The sequence below is a fragment of the Anser cygnoides genome, chromosome 8, assembly GCF_040182565.1.
Source record: "Anser cygnoides isolate HZ-2024a breed goose chromosome 8, Taihu_goose_T2T_genome, whole genome shotgun sequence".
Lineage (NCBI taxonomy): Eukaryota > Metazoa > Chordata > Aves > Anseriformes > Anatidae > Anser > Anser cygnoides.
In genome coordinates, this window is record NC_089880.1 from 25975979 (window position 1) to 26002868 (window position 26890).

At 37.4% G+C, this 26890-nt stretch overlaps 1 protein-coding gene and 1 long non-coding RNA gene across 8 annotated transcripts in view; one reads left to right on the forward strand and one right to left on the reverse strand.

Moving 5' to 3' along the window:
- The window catches only part of LOC136791394 (uncharacterized), a 32713-nt gene extending 16146 nt beyond the window's left edge, over positions 1 to 16567 (forward strand). The window contains exon 3 of one of the 2 annotated variants that reach the window (XR_010833335.1): positions 14334 to 16567. This is a non-coding gene — a long non-coding RNA (uncharacterized lncRNA). Of the gene's footprint in view, positions 1 to 3357; positions 3841 to 14333 lie in introns of those variants that run through there. The other variant, XR_010833336.1, reaches the window with a different exon arrangement.
- The window catches only part of LOC106033024 (AGBL carboxypeptidase 4), a 924726-nt gene that overhangs the window by 446267 nt on the left and 451569 nt on the right, over positions 1 to 26890 (reverse strand). The gene's annotated exons all lie outside the window — the stretch shown is intronic.

Genomic DNA, 26890 nt, shown 5'->3' on the forward strand with positions numbered 1-26890 from the left:
GGAAAAACATTTGCCTTCCCAAAGAGTACATTTATTTTTTTTTTAGTTAGCAAAAGAGCTCTGGCATGTCACGAGTAATTCATGAGGAAGTATCAGTCCATCATTTCAAACCAATGTCACAGTTACAGGAAAGGTGAACAAAGTTTCCACAAGTAAGCATGTGAGGAAAATCTATCCTTGCTCTTACCCTGAACTCTATTGTGTCAGGCAATTATATTTCAGGACTTATTTAAAAATAATAATAATAATAAAAATAATAATAATAATAAAAATAACAAAAAAAAAGCAAAACAAAACAAAACAACAACTCCAAAAAACACAAATGTAAATGTTCCGATTTATAGTAGTAAAATTAGATGTCAGATTCATTTCTTCTCCCAGAGAGCTGAATTTTCTCTTTTGGGTACCAAAGACAGAGAACATTTTTTCCTTTTGAAATGTAGCTCTGCCTCTGCCCTGCGGGTTCAGCCGTGCGAGAGCCAGGGGCCAGTGTGGCACACCTCACCCTCACCTGTCCCAGCCTCTGTAACTGAGGACAGGTATTAGCAGACAGCCAGTTTATTCCTTCCAAAGCACCCCAGCAGAGGTTTCTCTACTGTCTTAGCCATAGCATCAGATACATATCCATGCTGTTACAAATGGAAAACATATGAGAGCTCAAGTCTTTTTTTATAACTCCAAACAAACAGACAAAACAGGTCAGATGATACAATAGAATCAGTATTTTTAAAAGTGCTTTTTCATGAAGAAAAATGATGAAACAGAGCTTTTGGATCACCTGGGCTGGAAATAAGTGAAATAATTTAGGATTCATGTTATAAAGCTCTGGGCTGGAGGGAGAGGGGAATACGTGGTTTAAAATTTCCTAGGGCAGAATAGGCACCTTGTATACTAAGAGCTGGCAAACAATCCATACAAAAGAGGTGGTGAAGAAGCAAGTGTTAAGAGAAGAACTACAGGTAAAAAAAGGTACCATTAGGAAGCTGACTTCAGAGAAGATTACAGAGAAATAAGATGAAACTTTTCCTAAAAACAAACAAGCTAACCAGCTCACCCAGCCCTCTGCTCAGCAAAGAAATCAGAACTGTCAGCTTTCATCCACCTTGTACAATAAACTTAAACTCAAATAAAAATAAAAATAAAAATAAAAAAGGTTAAGTTTTGCCACACAAAGCTAATTTTTACTGGCTGTGGCTTTTCCTGATTAGGTGTTTTGAGTTCTGAGGAACATGAGATTTTCTAGGCTGGGGAGTGTTTTAGTATTGCTACCGTGTCAATTTTGACTTATGCACAGATTTTTAAATACGGAACTGCTTCTCTACTTATGATGACAGGCACATTCACATCATGTAAAATTGGGAATGGGGAGAGCTAAACAAAGCCAGTGAGCTCTGAATTGATCACCTAAAACATCTGCTGTATTGCTTAGGAATTGCAGCACATATGGTATATAGGAGCATCCAATATTTAGAGGCACACTACCTATGCAGAACATCCATAAAATGTCAGAAACACCCATTTTGGCCATTTCAGTCTTAACTCTGAATGTTCTTCTTTTAAAGAAAATGCATAAAATTATTTTGGGGTTGATTCTTCTGTTTGATCAGGTAGTTTGATTACAATTGACTTAGCTCCTGCCCTTAGTCTCCTGTATGTTTCTTTACAGCACTGAGAATGCTAATAGTGTTCAAAAAGACAACAAGAGCATAATGGAAAAGAGAAAGAAAAGTTATCACCTGAATGTGATCCTTCCCATCTCAGCCAACTGACTCCCTGCACTCATTCTGAACCTTACTGCTATTATAATACAACAATCACAAAGCAATTTTCAGACAATACCTATTAACAGCAAATCATCCATATGCACTTCTAAACTGGATTTTACTCTGATACAACAATTCTGCTGTATAGAGCTCCATTCTTGCCACGAGCAGCACATATAAAGTGACATTTTTCAGAACAGCTGACCTAGGAGTGGCACCCAAATATGCTAACATATTTTTGAGAATCTCGTCCTAAGCATTTAAGTTTAAATAAGACAAGTCATGCCATAGCCTCTGAATTTGCATTTAAAAATATTACAGAAAAAGTATCTCAAATAACCAGATGAAAGTATGTTCTTTAAATCCCAATGCCCAGTTACTGGCTTTGAACTCCCACGGCATTAGGCTACTTTGTAAGTTTGGCTTTGAATTTGGGGAGATAGGAAATGCTGTAATGCCATGTCCACTCAAACTATATGTCAATGGAAGAGAGCTACTGCGCAAAACAAACGCCAAGTGGGATATTTGAGCCATAGAGTCACTGAAGCCATCAGGATGAAAAATTCTTCAAAAGGGAACTAGTCTAGGGACCAGTACAGGCTCAGAAAAGATGGCAGAGATCACCTAAAACACTAGTAATTTGTGTCGACCAGCATTCCCTTTAGCCAGTTCGGGCTCAGAAAGAGGTAAGGGTGAACTATGAATCAACCCTTACAGAGCCTCTCTGGTAAACTTATTATTTGATGCAGTTTTCTGTTGCAGACTCAAGACAAAGGCTTTCCCCCTAAAGATAAACAGTAATAAAAGTGCCTCTACTTTCTCAGCACTTTGAACCTAACCCACTGGTAAAAATCAGTAAAAAGCTGCATTCCTAAAGCCTCTCCAAAATTTATTGAAGGACACCCTGCAAGCAATTACAAATAAACCCTGGTGCTAATTTATCCTTTACAATACCATGCAAACTGGAAAGATCCTACTCACCCTTCTCAAATTCTGTCATTCAGAATAAATAATTCTGGGATTGCTAGGTCGTGAAATGGACACCGGCTTTGATACCTACCAGCTCCTAGAAACAGGACGGGGCCCACATTAGAACAGACAAAATAACGTCTTTTTTCAAATAAGTCCAGTGCCCAGTCAGTATTGTCTGATCTTACAGGATCGTTATTTCCAGCACCTGAATGCTAAAATACAGTATTTAATGTAAACCACTTAATAATATCAGCCAGCTGTACAACTCTGAAAATGAAAAGCATGTTTCATTTTTTTGTGACCTGAGGTCATTGAGAATCCAAAGAGGGCAAAACTCACAGCTCACATTACCTGTGCCACAGACTTATTTTCTTCTAAGCCAAAAAGCCCATAAGCTTTGTAAGAAACGCATGCTGTCCTACATTCAGACCTTTTTAAAGAGCGGATCACAGAAGGAAAAACGTTGCTAAGAGCATATATAATTCTGTGAGGGCTCCCTCTTTTGGCAACAACAGAAAAGCATCACAGATCTCCACTATAAAGCTCCCTAGGAGTTTGCTTTCAGGACTACAAACCTCAGCATCAATAACACAGACTAACCATCCTGTATCTTATGTTTTAGGGAAGCACTCGTCTGCATAGACCATCTGCATTTACCAACACAGAGAAGGCTGCTGCTCTTGCATTCTGATGTTTGTACCGCCCTTCTGCAGAAACCACAATAAACCACACAAAGCCCCTAAGCTCTCTTCCACAAAATCTTTATGGGAGCTGAGAGTTACAGGGCTGGCCAGAAGCAGCCAGAAAGAGAGGGAACTTGGAACGGGCTGGGCAAAAGCCCACAGGATTAGTCAAGAAAATAGGTCACAGAGGAAAGGCCAAAGAACAAATGTGGAAAGTGGCATTTCACCAATTGGTCTCTTCCTGGGAAGTGCACCAGAAAGCACAGAGGGTCCCCAAGAAATTTCCTGTAAATATAAAGGCCAACTTAGACTGTGCAGCTGTTCCATGGAAGCTCAGGATTATAGTTAAGATGTTAAATTGGAAAACATTGATTATTTTGTTTCCTCTTTGGATTGCTGGTACAAAAGTTTTACCTGGATATAGCGTTTCTATATGCTGATCACTCCATAAGAAGCAGTGCCTTGAACCTCAGCTGAATTAGCAAACTTGTTACACCTGGCTTCTCAGTTGACCAGATGGCTGGAATTTTCAAGGGAAACTTCTTCAACTGAGTTGTTGGCACACTTCTCAGAAAAACAGAATTTGAGGTCGATATGCTGAGCCTAAAAGCAATTTAAGGCAAGTTCTTCAGTACTTACCAACACCAAAAACCTAAACCTATTAATTTGGCCTTGAATAGTAAAGAATGAAAGTGTTTGGTGAACTTTTCCCCTTTATTTCCCTGTAATTTACATCAGCTGATATTCTAAAACTCTGGTTCTATACCATAGGAGCTTTTTAGCAGTTTCTGTCAAGGATTATTGAAATTCGAAAGTTCCCTGTGTTGCAGTTCTCTCATCTAGGCCTCAAAGGCTTTTGTGTTACTGCTGTGCTATGGGGAAGCAAAGCAAGGGGGCACTGGCTAAGTGAACTCAGGGAGAGTTCTTCATAAACCCTATAGGTATTATGGAGTCTTTCAATTTAACTACTCTGTCTGCAACAGGCAGATTATTCTGGATTTATATACGTAAAAAGAATGTCACACTAACTTTTTATTAAAAATTAAAATCTTTTGAGTCACAACAGAAATCAATATACCACAATTTGAGTGAAGTAGAATGATGATCCTGTGGTTAAGTAATTGAAATGGGAATTGAATAATCTGTCATTCTCTCTGCTCTGGGCAAGTTAGCTCTAGATGTCTTAAGCATTGCAATGTGGGCTCCTGAAGGAGTTAGACATTGTGTTTTCAAAAGCAATTCATTCAATATAAAAAACATTTTGGATACATACCTAAACACAAATCTGATTTTTCTATTTTGCACACCCTGGAAACCTGGGCTTTCTTAACATTACAAGAGAAGTGAGATGGTTAAAAGAACCAATCATTTTTAAAGATACTGATCTTAACAGCCAATACAGTAAGAATTAAAGGCATGCCTACACGAACAGGTACAGTCTAGTGTTGCCCGCCTCCAAGCTTACACATGAGAACCAGCTGTGTTTGTAAAATCATTCAGAAATGAGAGCATGGGATGTAGCTGCTAACCTCTATAAGTTTTGCAGAACAGAGCTGAACCAAATCCTTCTAGCATACAGCAATGTTAGACCTATCTGCAACTGACTTTGTAAAAGCATCTTTATAAGTCTATCACTTTAACTCACTTTTGAAAACGAGACTAGACTTCCTGAAGTCCATATGCGTTGCTCTGCATAGTATTGTGGAGGCCAAGCTCTAAATTCAAGAGCTTTTCTGAAAACTGGACTTCTCTACTCAGCAGAAAAGGTGTTATTTTTTTTCTTTCATTCTTTTCCTCTGTTACCAGTATAAGTTTGTTTTCTCTGGGATAACATCTTGCAGCGTTGAGACCTTAATCTTTAAGTTCTTTATGTGGGGATTGCCCTTTGCAGTATGTACATATGCTGCTGATTGTTTATACCATGGCAGAAATAACGGGTGAGGTGGTCATAGATAGATGACCACTATGTTTTAAAGAATAAGGCATCAAAATCACAACAAGATGAGTGCTGAAGACTGGTGAATCATGATGTAATTCTGTATGTCAATGCATCTATGCAAACAGTATACGCAAAATCTGTTCAAGTTTCAGTAAAAAAAACCCTCCAGAATCAGAGCTGATACTTCTTTTCATGCCATGCCATCAGCGTCTTTCTCACATCCAACCACAACAGCTTATGAAGAGAAGTATTTGCCTTCATTTTAAATTTGCCTGCCTTTTGTCACAAACTTAATTTCATTGCACTGCTGAGTTTTGTATCTTTATAAAATGCACTATTCAAGCTTCCAGCATACATGCAGATTAGCCTTATCCTAAAGCACCTCATCTCTATTTATCCCAGGATAATTAGTCACGTAAATTAGAAGTCATTACCAAAGGCTACAAAACCCTTTAGCAAAGGCTTGTTGACAGGCTAAACATGTTTAAAGTACTTTTAAGTTCTGGGGGTGGGAAGAGAGGGGTATGTGGGGGTGCAGGAAGAAATATCGTCATACCAAGAAGTAAATTCTGACACAGAAAACGTGGCTGCATTAATCTCTATTCATTCCCAAAGAAAGATTTACACTATTGTATGCTGCCGTGTTGATATATAACAGAGGACATTTAAAATGCCAAGCCATAAAAGTGTATTTTCTTCATTACATTTTCTTTGAATGCTTTGATCTTCCCATTTTACACTATAAGTTTGATTCATCATTACTTTCCAGTAAGAAACTGCCACACTTGATTGTGGAAGGAAGAATTCTTATCTAATTGCAATTTGTAAGCACAGGATTTAGTGTATTGTTGCCTGAAAAATGGAACTGTCTAAATTATTTTCCCTGAAACTAACATTCTCAACAAATAAAGGCAACATATGATAGCTGGGCATAATTAAAGAAAAATGACACCTACTGTTACATGAATAAAGAAAATGTGTTGATGACAAGAGAGAAAAAAAAAAAGTGATTTCCCTGCAGTTTTGGTGAAAGAGAAAAGCATCACATTTTAGTTCTTTAACACATTTGTTCAATGAATTGGAAAAAAAAAAAAAAAGATAGAAAAAGCAATCCCATCCTCCAAATCAGCCTGTAATGTACAGTTATTTCTGCACAGTCAGAGCAATGCACGTCAGACATTTTGGATTTACTGTGCATGCACAGCAACCCTGTCTGAGCTCCCAACAGCCTTTTCTGGGCAATGGAACAGAAAGGAAAAAACATGGCACAGAATGAGAAGACAGCCATGAAAAGAAATGGGCATGTAGAAAACCTCTCTTAAAGAATCCTATTTACAGCTTCACTTTCAGCAACCAGTTTGATCTTTTAAGGTGTCTGTATATATGTTATACAATCAGTTCTCAGACAACTTTCTGCATCTTTAAACCTGTTCTTTTTTTCATCCTACTTCTGTATTTCTCATCCCTGCTCCCTCACATATGCTTATCTCTTCCATTCCCCAATATTAAACAACTCATATAAAACCACTGTTAACAAAACATGTAATATTCTGTTATCACTTGGCATTTTACCATCCAAACCTTAGAGTATTTGTTTTTTCTTTCCCCTTTGTTTTCAGCACTGTTCCATTTTGCCCCTCCCCACAGCATTCACATACTCATTGCAGATACATTGATAAAGTAGTTTTCAACTCCATGGGGTATGAATAGGGCTATGGAAAACAACTAGCTACAGCAATGCTTGATAACAAATATGCAGTGACAGCTCTGTGAGATGCATTCTTCCCCTTTCTCAACAGTGTAAGAACAGTATAATTTGTAACATGTTGGAGGAAATGCTGTACTGGTCTTTGCAAGTTTTCCAGCCCATTCTGAAATCCATTCAGCTCCAGTTACTTTCCTGTTGGTATGTACTCAAGACCAGGTCTACCCAAGTTGGCAGTGCAGCTTTGACTGCAGAAAAGGTATGTTTAGAGAATAATGTGCAATATACTTGCAGAGATATACACCTAGAATATGACTAGCTATTACAGAAGGACTATCTATTACTATCTATGATAATTACCTATTATTTGTCACCAAACATATATCTCAGCGATGAGGAACACTATAAATCCCTCAAGAGAATAGATTATCTAATGATGTTTCTTCAGTGATCATAAATGTTTGGTCTCAAGTATCACGTCTCAGAAGTCGTTACTCTGAGAAGGAGCACAATAGTTATGCCTGGGTTAGCAAGATCAACAAAAAAAAAAAAAAAAAAAAAAAAAGGCTACACTAGTATTCAAGTCCAAACTGCAGCTATGGCATCTATCCCAACCAACAAAACCATTTCAGGAGCCACTGGCCTTTTGGCCTTTGCTTGAGATATAAGAAACAATCTACATGAGTTACCTTCAGAGTCATCTGTAAACTGCATGTCAACAAACCTTTCAAAATAGCATAAGCATGGTGGGGGGACATGCATATCTCTCTTGTGAAAGAGAATCTCCAGTTTGCATTAGTAAATAATGAAAATCTTTTCTTGCAAGACTAGACAAGTACTGAACTGGGTGTTAGCAAAGTGTAAACCCTGACACTGGCTGCACATGAATTCGAGAGCTGAAGAAAGATCTTACTAAATGAATTTCCAGCTTGAAGAATAGTGCTCATTTTACCAATATTTCACTTATCACAGGTATAACCTCATATTTCACTTTGATTCATTACGTGGGCAATTGGTCTCTGTATCACTGACTGTTAGGACAAACTCCAGTACAAGGGCAGAAGAATTCTTCCCTGTACCTTACATGAATATCGCATAATATCCGGGAAACAGAGATATAAAAGTAGTTATCCCAATCTGAGTGTGGGTACTGTGTTTGCCAACTAGGGCTTCTTTATCAGCTGCCACTGAAAATGGCTGTCATGAGTTCCTCTGTAGCTGGTATCATTGCCTGGAGGCAGAAGTACCTTTTGACCATTTCTGTATATGAAAAAGGGCCAATCAGATTAGAAAACACTTACTGACATTAAGCATCCATTAGGCCATCTCCCAAGGTACCTTCCAACCTTAGTGATTCTATGAAATATTCTTTTATGTCAATAAACACAAACAGATCTGATCAAATATTGATTTCCAGCACTCCTCTTCCTGAGGCAGCCTTCTTTTGCTATATAACATTGTGAGTTAGTCAAGTGATGGGGAAGATGAGGGATGTTTTTCACTACTGTGCCAGTGCCCTCTGTCTTTCAAAGCCTCAGGGGGTTCTCTACAGATTCAAGAGAAACAAAACACAGATGGTTTTGAAAAGAGCTCTTTCTTGGTCAATAGTGCTTTGGGTCTGTGAGGTTTTCCTTGGCCCATTCAAAGGAGAAGCTTTGTACCAGGACCTGGATTCCCCATTCAGCAGGTGAAGCATTCCACAACCTTCTTCACCAAAGTTACAATATTAATAAAACTGAAACAGACAAACAAACAAACAAGACCACCCCCAACATCCTAACCCGCAAACCTTTTTGCTGAAAAGAGAAAATATTCATTTTTCTCTCAAGTAAATTATGGGTGTTGCTGATGACATTAACTTCACATGGAAGATGTTCAGATACCACAATGTTAAATAAAAACCCTCAGGTGTTTGGGAACAGGGACAGACCTTGACTCACATTATTGCAACGTGTTTGCCAGGCTGAAGTAGATAATCATCATCCAAACTGCACAGGTAGCCACTTGCCTCCTGGGGCACTTAAGAAGAGCACTGAAGTATCTCTCCTATAGTCTGTTCCATGGGTAGATCTTGCCTAACCTCCTCTATCGCTCTTCCTTTCCTTTCACCCTCTGCATGGAGAGAGAACAGTGAAATTCCCATCATCTCTAACAATTCCTCACAGGCAATGCAGTCCTATATGTTTCATTCACTTTGCTAACTGTACAGTATTTAAACCTCATCTGAATTGGTAAGTAAAGAGAATGTCCCTGGGGCTGCAGAAGACAAATACAAATTCTTACTCCAAAGGTGTGCAGCTTAAAAGGAAGGATGGGATAAGACAAGATAGAAACTCAAAAGAAGGATGAATTGTAAGTCTTGTGTGCTGCTGTTTTTTTCCTCAGAATGTGTAGTGAAGAGGATATACAGAAGGACATGGTCATTCCCCATGAGCGGTGTAGGTCACAACAAACAGAGAGGATCTCCTCTGCTTATGCAGGAATAGGATTTGATGCTTTTCTTCTACTCTGTAATGATTTTTACTAGTTTGGGGAAGATTCTACTGAATTCCTGTAAAAAATAAATTACCTTCTTCAGTAAAATAGGGAGCATAATTTACTTATTTTTCCCTTTACTCTAAAAATCCCCCAATGTACAAACTACAATGTAGTATTAGTGCAGGACACATCACAGTAGGGAAGAAAAAGGAAGGCTTTCCTACTCCCTTCCTCTCTTTCAGATCTTTCTCTGATCAACAATGAGTTCTTTATGTATATATATATATATATAGTTGCTTTCCTACATTTTAGCAGATTTTTTCATTGATTGCAGAAAACATTTTCAGACTAATTTTTAACTACTTCATAAAATTGTCTAAAATACAAAGAATTTTAAAATATTATGCTTTTATGATATGAAAACCCATTCTAGACCTTAATGGAGCTACTGCTGTGAAAACTTAAATCAGCATGGTAAAAAAATGAACCATAATATCTTGCACTGATGTGGGAGGAACAGTTTCTGGCCTTTTGTATAACTTTTAATGTATGGCAAGAAGTATTAAGAGTGACTTAGAGACACTGATAGGTTTTGAAAATGGGTACAGTAAAGAAAAAAAAATTACTTAGCAAACAATGAAAACTCAGGGACTTTTTAAAAAAATGTCTTAGCATTCACAAACCCCAAGTGAAGTCAGCTGAGTACTGCAGTGATTCTATATTTCTGAAAGTCAGTCACCCATTTTTAATGGAGAATGGCGAAATACCTTGTGGGGATATAGTGCAATTTAAAGTATTATGAAGACAAAATACTGAGCACCACTTCTTACAGAACACACCATTTCATCAGGGCATTTTTAATCAGCATGCCTCTGAGAGAACCGAGCTCAGCTCCACAATATTTAATGTCAATGACTGCTGGTTAGCAGGGGTGGCAATTCTGCTTAGTGGAGACATCTTCCAGTGATTTAGCAGTGATTAGTGTTGCTCAGTCTCCTGCTGACTGTCGATGCTCCTTTCTCTAACAATAGCTGCGCACTTTCCTTAGCTCTTCTGCATGTTAAAAATTGTTTTTAATGTTTTTTCAGTAGGTAGTTTCTAGCATCTCCCTCCTTCCTGCATGCCTCCTCCTTTCCTAATAAGAGTTTTGGGCCCAAGGGCTTTGGGTGCAACAAGCTGTGGCTGGCCTTGTTGGCAGCATTGTGCTACTGTGGAAAAGTTCATTCCCTTCCTCAACACAGTCAGTGTTTAATTCCCCCTCCTTAAACTTGTCTGGTGGCAGCAAAACACTTGCCACAAGTTTTCAGTTCCCTGAGTAGCTGTGTTGACTAAGAAAGAGAACAATCTATAACGTTAGTTCAAGAATTCTCAGAAGAGGCAGCCTGATTAAGAAATGTAACGACTTTTTGTTAATTTTTATTTGGTCCTCTGCTTTGGGCCAGCATTATTCCATCTGTATAGTCTGTCTTTAGTGAACTCACACCTTAAATATCAGAACATCAGTATATGTATTAGTAGTGCTGGTCTGCTAAAATTCCAGATCTGCAATTCATTCAAGTACTTAAGATGTGTATAATCCTTTTGCTGACTGCTTCATGACTTAGTTAAAACAGTGTTTGTTTGTTTGTTTGTTTGTTTATGTGTGTGTGGATGAGGCTGGTTAGGTGATGCTTCATTAAACTCCTACGAAAATAAAATCTTGGTGAGTTTGTTAATTAGTTTTATTTAAATTTACTTGCAATGTGGCTTGATAATAACACCTATTGTGACATAACAGAAAACAATCTTTGTTGTTTCTTTTCACCATTGAACAATACTTCTTTTTCCCTCTAAGGCTATTTTGGGCAACACTTATATCAGAGGTAGATGATACCATGTCTAAAATATCAGTTATCTATTATTAGTTTTGTCATAAATTTCTTGTATCGTCTGCAGTAACTTCTTAGAAAGTTATCTATATTTCTATCTATAGAAATCAACCTCACACTGAAGCTGCTGTGCTCTACCTATTATATGGTCATTATATGGTTTCCTTTATAAATATAATGGCAGTAATAAATAGCAGGGTATTTTAAAGTGTTTTAGAGATGATTCTAAAACACTAACTGGAAATTTTTATTATTTTATTATTTTTTTTAAACTATCAGCAAAGAAACTTTAAAGGAAGTCTTTGAGCAATAGTTATATTCCTGGCATCTGCTCCTCTTAGAAAAAAAATTGTTGGTATTCAAATGGCATCCATAAAATGATCATATTTGAACACTTTTTCAAATGCAGAGTGGAAAAGAGAGTATAGCAAGCTGAAGGAGTAATTCAATATTCCAAAGATTGCAGCCTCTGAACCCAAGACAATAAGGACTCTATAACAATGGAAGTCTACAGTCTACATGGAGTTTTGATATCAGACTTTATTTTTTAATCAGAGAATGAATTTTATCAGTGTTGGTTTAAAGTAACCTTGGGCACTGCTGAGATGGCTAAAGGCGGGAAGGAGCCTGGATAAAATAATAGCATATAAATATCCAGAAAGAGATTGCATTTGATCCCAAGTACACAGGGAATATATTACCACCAGGCTATTTTAAAAATACTTACTCAAAGAGATTAAATAATAAGAATGTTCTTGTGCATAAAATGAAAAAAAAAAAAAGCCTATCTTTAATAAACCTTTCATAAATAGTCTCTATAATTCCTTAAAGATTGCAGGAGAAATTCTCAGTTGACGTAAATGGTTCTAGATCTGCATCTTCAGAAAATGACTAGGAGCAAGACCATATAGTTGCAATGTTTGTATCTCTAGACTGTAAATTAGGAGCAATTTCAGAACAGAGATGCAAAATGATGAATCCATTCACTGTTGAAACTTTAGTTCAGCTGTGCTGCTCTACTGACAGTATCTAAATTTAGGTACTCAATTTAGGGGCTTTTATTAGCTGGCTAGCCTCCCTTTTTAGCAGTGCAAAGAAAAACTGATCTGGAGGGCAATTCAGAACACACATGTGAGGCTCCCACTCTGGATGAGTCCCATCAACACTACGTAGTTATCCAAAAGTGAGCAGCCTCTTTAATTACATGCCTTAGTGGGACAGTGAGGCTAGCCCCTCAGTTACCAATATTTTTAAGCCTGGTTCAGGAGTTAACACTTTATATATATATATATATATATAATTTTTTTTCTGTATTTTTATAACAAGTACACTATATTACATTTGGAACATGTGATGAACAAGTGATAAATGTTTGTTGGGGATTAATAGTCCCAGATCTGCGATAAGGGTGCCACTTGGACTTTTCACTCAAAATGTAAGGTGCTATGCCACAACCACTGTCAACTTGAAGTATTATTGAGGCAGCCCAAACCAAATTTAGCTATACCTCTTGCTCTGAAATCATATGGTGCAGTGGTTTCGATTAGGTTGAGGGTAAGATTGTATATATGTATTCCATGTCTCATAGAACTAACTGATTTCACAACCTTATACATTTCAAAAACTAGTCAACTAGTCATCTAGTGTAAGCTAGTAATCTTCATTTGTTACTGTTGATGGAAAGAGCAAATCACTTAGTCCTACAGGATGAATCATTTGACTTCTCTCAGATGAATGTTGTAAGAGAGAGTGAATCATCTTCCAGAGATTCTCCACACCAGCCACTAAAAAGAAAGCCAAATGGCTGCCTTGAACAAGGTCCCCACTATGGTTTGTCATCAGGTGAAATGAATCTCACCCTAACGTTTGTGAAGAATAGAAGGCACATGAGGATAGCTACTTACCTGAAGCATCTGGTTGCTGATGCTTCTTTCTGAATTAGGTGTTTTGAACTTTACCTGGGTAGGAAGATTCTCAACAGAGTAGTAAAGAAAGGAGAAATAAACTTTCATTTCAATTTTAAGTCTCTTTAGCAAGAGATGCTATACAGTAAGAAGAATCTAAAAATAGGGAAAAGAGTTTTGAAATACTTAAACTACATTATATAAACACAAATAACAAGCAAACAAGCCAGATGAATTTCAAGTGGCACTAAATGTAACCTCATGAGTCCTGTCATTCTTGGAGGATCTGAATCAGAAAGCCCCTTAACGTTAATGGACATAACTTACATGAGAGAAGCAAAAGGAAAAGAGGTTAAGGGTTGAACACATTTTGTTCTATTTACTCTCTGAAATCCAATTAACTTCAGTTATTTGAGAAGACAAAGCTTGAATAACACATATGAAGAAATGTAAGATATTGAGACTCCTGAAGGAACAGGAAGAACTCTTGATGCAAACATTGCCACACATCCAACAGGTCAAATTCTTTGAATTAGGCTTGAAAGAAACAAAAGTCCTACCCAACAGTCTGGAACGCAGGTGGGGTTTTTTTGTAATTTTTGATCTCTTTGTGCCTCTAAAGTCATCACCTCCAGAGGCTTGAAATTCAGCACTGCTGCTTGTGCCAGATACCTGTATTCATTAGCACGAGTGTATAACAACTCCTGAGGCTTTATCTCAGCATTGAGGTTAGGGGCTCCTTTATGTTGCCCTGGTTGCACAGCAAAGTAGAAAAGTTGTGTAAGCAAGTACTGCACAACCAAATTGTCTATGACAAAAAAATAAAATAAAATAAAAATAATAAAAAAATAAAAATGCAAACAAGATGAATAAAAAACAAACAGAAAAACAACAAACAATAATATTGTCACGTATTTGAATATAGCTGTTTTAAGAACATCCTTTCCAAAGTTTATAAGTTCAGTAACTAGGAAAAGCTTTAACAAAAATGATGCAAGTAAATGTCATTATGCTTTTGCAGCTTCAGGAGAAAAACACAGAGCTACGCTGGAGAACAAGCCAGACAGAAGTAAACTCTGAGAGAATGAGCTATAACCTTCTAGTCATCACGTCCGTGCATGCTTGTTACTTTATCTGTTCCTTACAGATTGTTCTGCTTTCATAAGAGCAAGTACACAGAATGTAAAAGAAAATAGCTACGTTGTACTGAATGGTCATAGTTGATCCATGAGGGACAACTACATCACAAAAATAAGTAAATAAAGGTTGGACTAGATGATCTTAGAGGTCTTTTCCAATCTGAATCATTCTATGATTATGAAAAGCCCATCGCATGGAAACAGTTAATGTGAGAAACAACAGGAACAATGTAATTATTTCTATGTAATTGTTGGGATGGGAACGCCTCTTTGTAAATAAAGCCTCTACAAAGAATGACAGGGATGAAGTGACTTTGCTGTTCTGAATAGGAGTTTCAAATAACAGCTTGTAAAAGCATTCCCTCATTTTCACCCCAAAGTTCTGTAAGTCCATCATGCACATTTAGAGTAAGAAATATTAACATTTTTCAGGTTGTTATAATAAGAAGAAATACTAGGAAAGTTAAGAAATACTAGATCTCAGTAAAATAAAAGAGCTAGAACAAAACTAATTGTAATTTGTGGAGCTAGAGAAATACCTTAAGGGAAATCATATAAATTGACAATTTGTGCTCTGCTAAAAGTAGGATTCCAGCATTACTGTGCCATCTATGGTGTCTCAAACATTAAATGTGCAAGAGAACTTTCTCTTTATAGACAAGTTTTGAAAATGGCATTCTGTCAAGTCACAGTGTATGAGGTCCATCTCACTTATCTTTAAAGGATAGGCATAAAAGCTAAGCTGGTCAGCTAGGCTTCTTTTAAAAGGAGAGAAACAGGTACCTCTAAAGGACAATTAATCTTATCTATCGTAAACACCAAGCTCAAGATGGAATAAATTGCCCTGTAGATGTGCTTTTCTTTCTCCATCTGTTACTGAGGAAATCTGGACAACAAGCATGGATTCGATGCCTAACTCTAAATGATAAAGTTATGTGAGAAGAATTCTTCCCAATAAGACCACAGACTAGCATGTTCTCCTTGAGTCACAGATATATTTGAAAAATAAAGAGCAGACTTGGCTAAGGAAAGCAATGGAGAATTGCAACCCTATAGCATAAGACAGAGAGTCAGTAGCATAGGCGATAGCTGAAAGGAATGAAACCAGCTCTCCATCCCAATGCTGTCCATGCAGTTCTCTACTGCCTGTAGTGCTACTTCTCACTGTTCACCTTAATCTGGTTGCTTTGGGATTAAAATATGAAAGCAACTAAAGGAGAGTAGTTTTATTAAATAGCTGCAGCAGCGGATGGCTTTGAGCTACCTCCTGTTACTCTGAAAGATATGATGCCAATAAATCTAGTAATGAGCAACGGTAACAACATGCTCGGTATTAGTACTGGTCTTGGCCTGTTTCCTTGTCCTGTGAGAATGATGAATGATTGTCATGCCTCACACGAGAATCATAAATAGCCTGGTATCAGAAAACAAATTCAGTGCTTATGGGGCGCCAGTGCCAGTGAAAGCATTTGCTGGGAGCACGCCAGTGAGCGCTGGCTTGCTTGTGAAAACCACTGAGTTTTCTTTTCTCACACCAGCCCTTTTCGTAAAAAGGCCTTTGGAGTTTTATGTCCATATCAGTACGAAAACAGTGAGAGAGGCAGTGCCTGCTTTTAGTTGGAGAGAAGGTTACCGCATTTCTGTAAATTATTTTCTGAGGCTGTTGCTGTAGCAGTGAGAGAATAAAGATTAATAACAAAAAAAGTCTCTATTTACTCTGAAATCCCCCTGAAATCATAGATTGGAGATTGCATAGAAATAGCAGATAGAACTGAAGAGTTGTACAGTATTAAGACTAGAAAAAGAAACAAGATTGCAGTAAAGAGTCTGGGCCAAACTTATCAATCTAGACAGGGTCACATTCTTTAATAAGCAGACACAATAAAATAAACAATACAGGTGGCAACTCGTGTTCAGTTATCTAGATACAATTGTATTTGTAGAGATCAATTTTGGAATCAAAACATCTCTCCTGACAATATTAAGTAAATATTCGATGTCAGGACATATTCACTCTCAATTAAAGAGGTTCACATCAGCCTGAATCCAGCAAATTAAAGTAGGCAATGGCAGACAGTTAGACTGGTTCCAGTTTCTGCAGATAAATGAGTAAATGGTCATATATGCATATCTTTGTCAACTTTTTTATTTCTGTAAGAAGTACATTTTATGACCAGCAAATTAAAATAATAGCTAATAAGGTTTTGAAAATGCTGACCTGGCCTAGAGGCCTATGTCTTTATAAGGTGACCTGGACCTTTATTAAGCAAGATTTCAGTTAGGCATTATTTAAATATTAGTCCTAATTGCTAAAAATATCTAGTGTCCAAAATACCATGAAAATATTGAGAGATCAAATCTCATTATACATGTCCAGAAGGAAAAAAAACACACTCAGAAATTACAAATATCAATTGTTGAAGAATTTAACTCTATGGAGAGCCAACATAGTCATTATTTACCAAATGAAATAAAATAAATAAAATAAAATAATAAAATAAAATAAAATAAAATAAAATAAAATAAAATAATAAAATAGAGAAACAGTATTTCTGAAATGAATGTGTCTGGATATATAACTAGTGCTGGACAGGCTATTACTGCAGATTGCCAGCCCTACCACAGCTCTGTCAATACGTCTTAGTTTTATCAGCTGGGGACGTCATGTGAGAAGACACCCACAGTGGAACAGTGAGTATGAGCCAGTGTCGTGATTTCCTGGTATTTACATTATGGAAATAGAAATAACACTTGGCTACAAAACTCCTCACTCCAGAATTCCTACAACTTCAAGCCAAGTCTTCCAAACATGAATGGTTAGTAAAAGAGATAGATGTTGTGTTTCTAACACACACCCTAGAGCATCTCTAATTCTGATTTTCCTATAGAAAGTACAGCCCATACTCACTCTCTACTCTAGCTACCCTGAATTAAACTATACTGAAAATTTCTGGGCTTCTTGGAGCCCATGGACAGACTATCCAATCAGACAGCATTTGGAGCCAAATTTTCTGCTGGCTTAACACCATTAGTGTTGGTGGAGTTGTGCCAGCAGAGAATTTGGCCCTTGAACTTGGAGTCGGTTTTCTAAAACCTATCCATTCCTAAGCAACCACAGAATGCACTGCTGAGGGCACACAGAGAGAAAAGCAAATAAGAAGCATTTTTTTTTCAAATCTGTGTGAGTACTTTTGGTCTGCCACCAAAAAATAAATAGCGCCTTCAGCTTTCCACCATCTGCAGCACCTGTAATTGCACATTTTGGACTCCAAAAGGGCCTGCAGGCTGAAACTGGTTTTGCTTTAGGTTTTCAGATCTTATAAATCTTCCATCTCTTGTGATGTAATGGAGATTTTGTAAGATCTTTTCCAGGTTTAACTGTCACAGTATATGTACAATTCATTGCACTCACTTTAATCCAAACACCGTCTCTAATATTTTCTGCCTATCTTTTTTATACCGTTTGTTAGTGATCAGAAAAGATTTTTCCACTGTATTCTTTTCCCCTACTGTTCCTTTTTTTTTGCCTGCTGGCAATAATTATAAGTTGTGCAGGACACAAAAAAGCGGATATTAAATAGACTGTATATTATTAAAGATACTGTCATAGGCTTCAGTCCTGAACCAGCAGTCTGAGTAATACGTATTTGCCTTTGGCACATAAACATAGTCATTATTCCTGACAAAACAGAAAAAAGGGGTGAAAGAATTGTAGCTATTTAGTAATAATTTAAGGTTTTCATTTATTTCCTTGCAATGCAGTAATGTACATGCATCTGTGTAATTGTTTTTCCTATGCATTCTAGTTGAAATGCATCCTATTTCCTAGATTCATGACAATGAAACATTTATACCCTATATTCTGGGATTAATTTATATTGCTTGTTTCATATTATATTATTAATATTAACACGCCACTCCTCCCCTTTAATTGTCCTTTTCTCTTCATAATAATAGCTACTATGAAACAATCCAATTTGCTGGAAATTCTGCACAAAATTTTCAGTCTTATCCCAATCCAAGGATGTTGGGCCAACTCTTCAGGTGTTATAGCATTAGCAGATTTATACCAGCTGAAGGTCTCATATCTCATTTCAAACTGTGTTTAACTTCAGCTACCAGGCTCTTGGTGTAATTTGTCAACTTGATTGCTTGCATATGTGAAGTTGTGATATTCTTTCTTTTTCCCCATGTTGGCTGAAGATACGTGTGTACATAATATATATAGAAAGTTTAATTCCATAAAGATCTCTTATCCAATGCACAGTGAAAGCACCATATTTATTGGCATCATGCCATATTTGCAACTTATTGCTTTGTTTTTATAAATGTTGGCTGATCACTATTGAATACAATTCTGACTGGAATCAAATTAATTTTTGACTTGTATTTAATGTCATCTTCCAGCTCAGCTTTACTTTTTATACAGTGTGAAAAAGAACCTCTGATGAAGTTCTGCTGGAAGAGCAGGATTAAACTAAATCAAAATGGGCAAAAATTCTGACTGCTGAGCTTTGGACTCCAGAGATACTCTTAGATAAAATATCTCTAATCAACTTAATGCCACATCAGTTGAAGAAAGATCTCGTGTCATGTTCTGAGGGTGAGAGATCAGAGTATTCTGAATTTGTATATAGGTAATACACAGGCTTGGATACGGGTTTCATTTCTGTCAGATCCAGGAAATGGAATTCTCTTCTTAGGCATACAAAGCACCAGATAATACTGTCATAGTACCTTGCTTCTAGGTAGTATTTATCCTCAAATGATCTGAAAATACATTACATACAGTGAACTGCACAGCAGTTCTGTAAAGCATAAAGATATGAGTTGATTATCAGACAGAAATAATACTCCAGATGTTATAAATATTTCTTTACCTGCTGCATTAAGTTCTGGTCACTGTTCCTCAAACAGCATTAACTGCTTGAAGCAGATGAAACAAGTCTTGTGGACATAAGGCTGTATATCAGCAGAGCATATATCAAAGACTGAGGCTTCCTAATTTAGAGGGGAAGAAAAAAAGATACAGAAAAACAGTAGTGGTAAAAAAGGATGAAGTTGACTGCCATTTACCATTACTAAATGGTGAGAGACAAGGGCAATTCTATGAAACAGGAGGGCTGAACATTTAGAATATTAAATGCATAATTCTTATATTATGCACAGGTAATCTCTGAAATACACTAGAACAAGTCATTAAGAGGAAAAGGCAGTGCGATTCAAGGATTAGTTGATTTCTATACATCTAATGAGAATATTCAAGTTTACCTTTGGGTAGAAAGAAAGAGAGGAATTAGCTCATGCTTTAAGTAAGACTTTAACCATTTTCTGATATTTGTAGGAAGAAATTTGGCTATAGTTATGTTATTCCATAACTGCCTGCTATCTCTGCCACTGTCACTGATGTGTTTATTACAGTTCATTACTGGTTACAGGACGAAGGAAGCCATTGATCTGATTTGGTGTGGTTACTGTGTTACAAATGAGCAGAGCAAGGTAAGAGCGATATACCCAAGATGACAGAGAAAATCAGCTACACATCTGGGAGCAGATCCCAGGAGTTTGTCTCTCAGGTCCAATAGTCAGAAGTTGACACTAGCTGGTCCTCAGTTCTGTAAATAAAGGAGCACAGGTCTCTTTTACAGAGGAAAATGCACATTACCTTTTGGAAGGATGAGACATTGATTATCTGAATATGTATATATGCTCTTGATTTAACATTCTGCTTGTTAGAGTTCAATTTTAGAAACAAGATACTGAAGTAAGTATTGAAACAACTTAGTATCACAACTGCTTTTCAGACAAAGCTGTGCTAGCAATGTTTTAGGCTCATTCAGTAAAACCTGCTGTTAAAACCACACCTTGTTCTTGCATTGCACACTGAGAGCTGCCTTCTGCAACTTCTGCACATGCTGTTGTTGCTTCCTATCCTGGGATAGAAACTGCCCTTGCTTGTCTGGTGGCTCCACCTACTCCTCCTTTCTTTGACTCTTAAAATTTCTTCCCCCAAGTCCACAATGAAAAGAGAGAAAGAGAACAGTCATCTTAGCTTCTTGCCCCAGGCCCCAGTCTTTATATTGCCAAGGCCTCTAAAATAACTCCCTGATGCTACACAATCTCTAAATCTATAAATTAAAGAAGCAAATAATACTAATTTATTTTAAATGTGTAGAAATTGAGAAGAGAAGAGAAGAGAAGAGAAGAGAAGAGAAGAGAAGAGAAGAGAAGAGAGAGAGAGAAGAGAAGAGAAGAGAAGAGAAGAGAAGAGAAGAGAAGAGAAGAGAAGAGAAGAGAAGAGAAGAGAAGAGAGAAGAGAAGAGAAGAGAAGAGAAGAGAAGAGAAGAGAAGAGAAGAGAAGAGAAGAGAAAAGAGAAGAGAAGAGAAGAGTTCAGATGGAAGAGAACCTTCAAGGATCATCAAGTCCAACTGCCTGACCACTTGAGGGCTAACCAAAAGTTAAAGTAGATTATTGAGGGCATTATCCAAATGCCTCTTGAACTCTGAGAGTTTTAGACAGGTGGTTGATGTCACCCCCTAGGAATCCTGTTCCAGTGGTCCTCACAGTGAAGAAATTGTTCCTAATGTCCAGTCTGACCCACCCCTGGTGCAGCTCTGCATCGTTCCCTCATGTCCTGCCATCGGTTCCCAGGGAGAAGAGACCAGCAGCTCTCTCTGCACTTCCCCTCATCTGTGAGCTGCAGAGCAATGAGGCTGTCACGCAGCCCCCTTTTCTCCAGACTGGACAACCCAAGTGTCCTCAGCCTCTCCTGACAGGACATGCCTTTCAGCCTTTTACCAGCTTTATTACCCTCCTCTGAACACTTCCTTAACATCCTTTTTTTATATTATGGAGCCCAGAACTGTACACAATATTTAAGATGAAGCCGTGAAAACACTAAATACAGTGGGAGAATCACCTCTTTTGATTGGCTAGCTATGCTGTATTTAATGCATCCCCAAAGGTGGTTTGCCCTCTTGGCTGCCAGGGCACACTGCTGATTCATGCTGAGCCTATTGCTGACCTGCACCCTATTTGTTATTAGCAAATATTAATTTTCTAGAATATAAGCTAATAACCCTTCTGATTTCTATTCTGCATTCACACATGATAACTAGCCATGAAATAATCAGTAGCTTGTTCTTTTGCCTAGGATGGACAGAGATTCAGATCAAGTCCATGATTTCTAGATAGCACTGGATTCTCAAGCTGTTCAAGTTTCTGCCAAGAAGTAATGAGGGAATAAATATGTACAGGTACACAACAAATGAATTTTCTCTTTAAAATGTGTTAAGAGTAAATCAGGACACATTTCATTCATCTCACACCTTTCAGCATATTAGAAGAGTCACTGCTGTACTTTACCACGTTCAAATAACCTCTGGTGCTGTTAGCAATACCCTCCCAATCTAAAGCATCTACTTTAATTTCTGATCAACATCAAGAAGGAATGCTTCTCCCCTTAATAGCTGAGTTTGACTTGAAGATAAACTTCATTATCAACCTCATAGTCTCTCATACTGTATCTTTCACTATTTCACTATATTTCACTTGGTAAATTATTCTCTTTTAGTACCACGGAGGTCACTGTTACGGGTTCAGACAAGAGTGAAAGCAGAATGAAACTCCAAGACTACAAGTGCAGACTAGTAAGATGTTAAAATGGAATGGCAAATAAATTCTGATATTTAACAGGATAATGAATAGAATGACTTCTTAAGCATTATATATATATATATATATATATGTCTTGTTCACTGACAAGCTCTTCATTGTCCAAAGTCTACTGGTTATCTTGGATAAAGATTCTGAGAAAGCAAGCATACTTATCTTTCTAAATGTTGTCCTGTATATACAAATAAATAAATGAATAAATAAATAAATTTCCTTTTGAGCATGTTTATGCAAAACCCGAGATATTTTTTTCAACTATCATTGCTAAAGCCTGTGTTTAAATAAGCAATCCAAGCTGTGTGTGGAAATCCATTGCATATCTGTTTGGTCTGAAGACAAACTGATACGTTCAATCTACCTGTGACATTAATATTTCCAGACTATTTAAACAAAGCTTGACAAAATTCTTGGAGTAGTTAGTGAGAAATACTGCAGGTACTTTTCAGTTCCAGCATCTGCCATGTACTCTTTTCTCAAATGTATGAGAAGATATGTACTATCTACACCTTCCATATGGATAGATTACAAAAGGATTTGGGGCAATAATATGCAAGGAACCCACTATTTTTCCCAATGAGCAGAGAGGCTGAGATATCTCATCCATGTATACAGCTCCTGCAAAGCCAGACTAAGATTGATGCGGAGAGATTTGTACTTCCATTGCCGGTTCTGTACCTGACTTTGTACAGTCTTTAGTCTCTAAAAGGCTGTCAAGTGTTTATTTTTTCTTAGCTCGGCATTCATGCACGCACATACATGCATGAGCACTCACTCTCTCACCCATCCTTCCTTCCATTTTGGGTATACATTGAAAAGACACCCCCCCCCCCCCCCAAAAAAAAAAAAAAAAAAAAAAAAGAAAACATACTGAAATAACTTAATTTATGTTGCTCCTAAAATGGTTTTAGTCATCAGGATGTAGGCTGCTGCTTACATTAGATGACTGTCCCTTGGGTAAAGAGCTACCTAAAGGAAGGGAACTTTGGGGAGAACTGCTTTTCCTGTACAAACTTCCTTTGCTTATGAATTCTCAACTCCCAGGCATCACAGCTCATACACCATTGAAAGGGAGAAGAAAAAAGACAATTAGAAGACAAAGCATGCCTCAGTGTGAGAGAAGAACAGGAAAGTGCAGGCACCTTTCTGTTAATCCTGTACTTGCATAGCAGCTTCCTCATGACGCTGGGGCTCTTTGGTGGCCAAGCCCATTTAGTGCCGGCTCAGCTTGGCACAGCAAAGCAAGAGTCAGTCTTTAGTAAATACAGGTGCAGCTGAGTGAAATGACTACAGAAGCCCCAGTGCTGCCAGTTTGTTCGGTTTCACTGTAACATTTATCATTCTTCTTTTTATTCTGTTTCATGTTCTGGCTATTTCTAGCTCCTACATAACCCAGAGAGGCCCTTTGGAGGCCCTAAGGAAGCCCTGCCCAGTGGTGGAGACTGGAGCAACTATTGAGGTGACGAGCTCAGAAGGTGGAAGCTCAGATAATCTCTCAGATAACTCAGATAACTTTATTCTTGCATATTTGCTGCTGGGTGCTGTTGGAGCCAGAGGCTAGAACACACAGACCTGTGGTCTCCCCCCAAATGGATGTTATTTCATTATTCACTATGGATGCTAATATTTGGCCAGACACATAGAAGGAAGAGAACCAGGCTAAAAGCATCTCACAGTATCCAGGATTTTATCACAGAGTCTTCATATGCAGTGCTGTATAAATCACTCTAATCACAGCACCTTTAGTATACATGTTAAGAAAGAGACAGTCACATACATCTAAACATTGAAGGAAGTATTCACCCATGCCCCACCTAGTAATACCGTGCACCTGTCTATTGCATAAGTATGTGCTATGTACATGGTGACATCAGCATTAGAGAGCCAAGGGAGCATTACTGATGCCCACGTATTTTTTTGAAAAGAAATCAAGCCTTTAAATAGCAATATTGAACTGTTCTTATTTAGTCACATCTATAAGGTTTTACTCATGCATTGCTTAGTATTAACATGCTGTGTTTATCTCTGAGTACCAAACTTCTTTCTGTCCAAAAAAATGATACTGAAAATGCATAAAAGCAACATACTGTGAATAAACAGCTTATCTTGGGGGAGAAAGATAAAATTCACAATACTAAAAATGGGGAAAACCTTCTTCGCTGTTGAATTTACCATTTATAGATTAATCTGTCCATTGTGCTTCTATGAAAAGCTTTTCTGGCATTCCACTCAGAAAAACAAAATCTACATTTAAATGAATGTAAGAGTGTACTACAGCAGGAGCCTGTCAGACTGTTTTATACCTCATTGCTATAATGTAATGTTATTGATGCAACCTAGATTATGTTTGAGAAATGAGATCGTGCAAATTCTCTCCCATATATCAACCAATGTGGCACAAAGTATTAGGCTACAACATTATGTAGTTCTGAAACTATTATATGACCTCAAAGTTCCCTAAAAGGCTTCAAATTGGCACAGACTAAGAATTTGCTAAGGGTATGTTTTCAAAGGGAATAGCTGTTGCTTGTTTATGGCTTAAACATTATACTATGCCAGTAATAAAATACCAGTGATGCATGCAAATGGAAAATTGCGCTGCTTTTTGTGGTAAAAAGGTTAATTCCTTTGGAAGAAACCAAGTCCCTGGATAGAAAGCATCTCAGCCACCTGACTAACATACAGAAATTTCAGTACAGTCTTATTGTATACAAGGGCTAGGAAAATCTAATAATATCCTGCTTTTTTTTTTTCCCTAAGATTCAGCAGGTAAAAGCTCTGATTGAATTTCATCTTGATTTCATTAAATATTCATAAAGGCCAATTAGAAGGGCAGCTAAGTAGGCCAGAAGGCCCCCTTCCATCATTCTGTCAAAGGCAGTCCATCAGACAGTCCTGTTTGCATTAGGGCCTGGTAGTCAATATCTTCATTCAATCTTTATGTAGTATCCCTCTAAATCACTGCTCCATCCCACTTTACGGCTTTTATGGACAGACAAGGGGGGAAAAAATCTAATAATTCTGAAGGCAAGATGCTTACTCGGTAGAAAGCAAAATGCAAATGAGAAAAAACATCCTCAATCAAATGATGGAATGAAAATCTTTTCTTTAATGAGCAATGACATTGGTAGAGCACTGATTACATTGAAGAAAAACTGTTTAAAATTCATAATCAATCAAGCAAGTTTATTTTAACCTTTCATGACTAAAACGCTGGGTTACAGTTTAATTTATTGATGGTGCTTATCTCTCCCTCCAACCACTAATTTTAAAATTACAACCCATATAGAATATGCTGAGTTGAGTCACAAAAATATATACTGATGTTTATATTCAAAGAAACCTATTAGCTCTGCCTGTTTCCCTTTAAAGATTCAGTGGCTTTTCTATACACGCCATGTTACATATATTTGCAGTTTATGCAGCAGAAACGCATTAACTCCACTGGTGCCTGGCTGGACTGAAGTATCATGGCAGTTTTCATTTCCAAGTCTCTTTGTCAGACTGAACTGAGCAAATATGCTTCTCTGTGGACGAGCATAATAAAATGCTTCATCATGCCACTAACTACCCACACGTAGCAATGGGGCTCAGAGGGTACTTTCTTGCTTGGAACGTGATTGCCATGCAATTTTAAAATGTGGCAGATAGGCTTTTCATGTGAGATTTCAACTTTTTTCTATATCAGATGCCATGAAAAGAAAACACATTTCCTCTACTATTGTTGACTCTCTTCCCAGAAGAGCTTAAGGAATGCTGTGGGTTATAGCGAAGAAAGAAGACTGGCTTATAACCTACTTGAATCAGTTGCCTGTACTTGAACTGCTGCAACCACCAAAATGTCTTCTCAATATGTTTTGAAAAGACTTTCAAACTCTCTCTTCCATTTCCTGAATGTAATGATGTAATTTTTAACCTCACATAGTGTATAGAAATGTAAGTTTCATCACTATGTACTTAAAAGGACTATATTGTAAATTCCAGAGATGAAATGGAAACCCACTGATTTCTAAGGGCTTTCAGCTGATTTCTTGTTAGATGGGCCTTATATGTTTACTTCATCATACTCCCCTGTGGTAGGTTGGAGTTCAGTACAGAAGACTCTGTGGTTACTTTCCTGTACAGCAAGTATGTGTTTCCTTCCCACAGTATTACTCAATTGTTCGGTTACACAAGTTTCACCTAATCCTTAATTAATATTTTCCTCTCTCTCTCTCTCTCTCTTTCTTTTTTTTTCTTTTTCACCAAGTGTTTAATTAGTACCTACCTACTTCTTTTAATGACGAAGAAACTGAATGATGAATATCACTGGGAGTCATTAGCAAATGTGGGACATCATTGTATGTCTTTATTATACATCTTCACCCGGGGACACCCGATGGTCTGAAAAGGGATGCCATGAAAATTAATATATTTTGGAATAGTCCTCCTTTGTTCTCTCTGTAATATATTAGATTATTAAAGTCTACTTTCTGTATTTTTTATGTTCATAAAATTTAGTTCACTTGATTTTTAACAGAGACCAGAACAGTTGTTCCTACCCAGCTATCTATCCTTTTCAGTACATATACAATTCCATTGCAGCTGTATCTGAATCCCTGGGCAATTCTGGTTTCACAGTTATTTAAGAGGTTGAAAAATATTGTCATCCCATTTAACACGCACTGTGAGCTACTGAGAGACAAAGATTGTCTTTTTGGTCTGTGTCTGTACTGCACCTAATCCCACTTGTTTATGTCAGGCAAGAAGCATGAGAGGGAACATAAT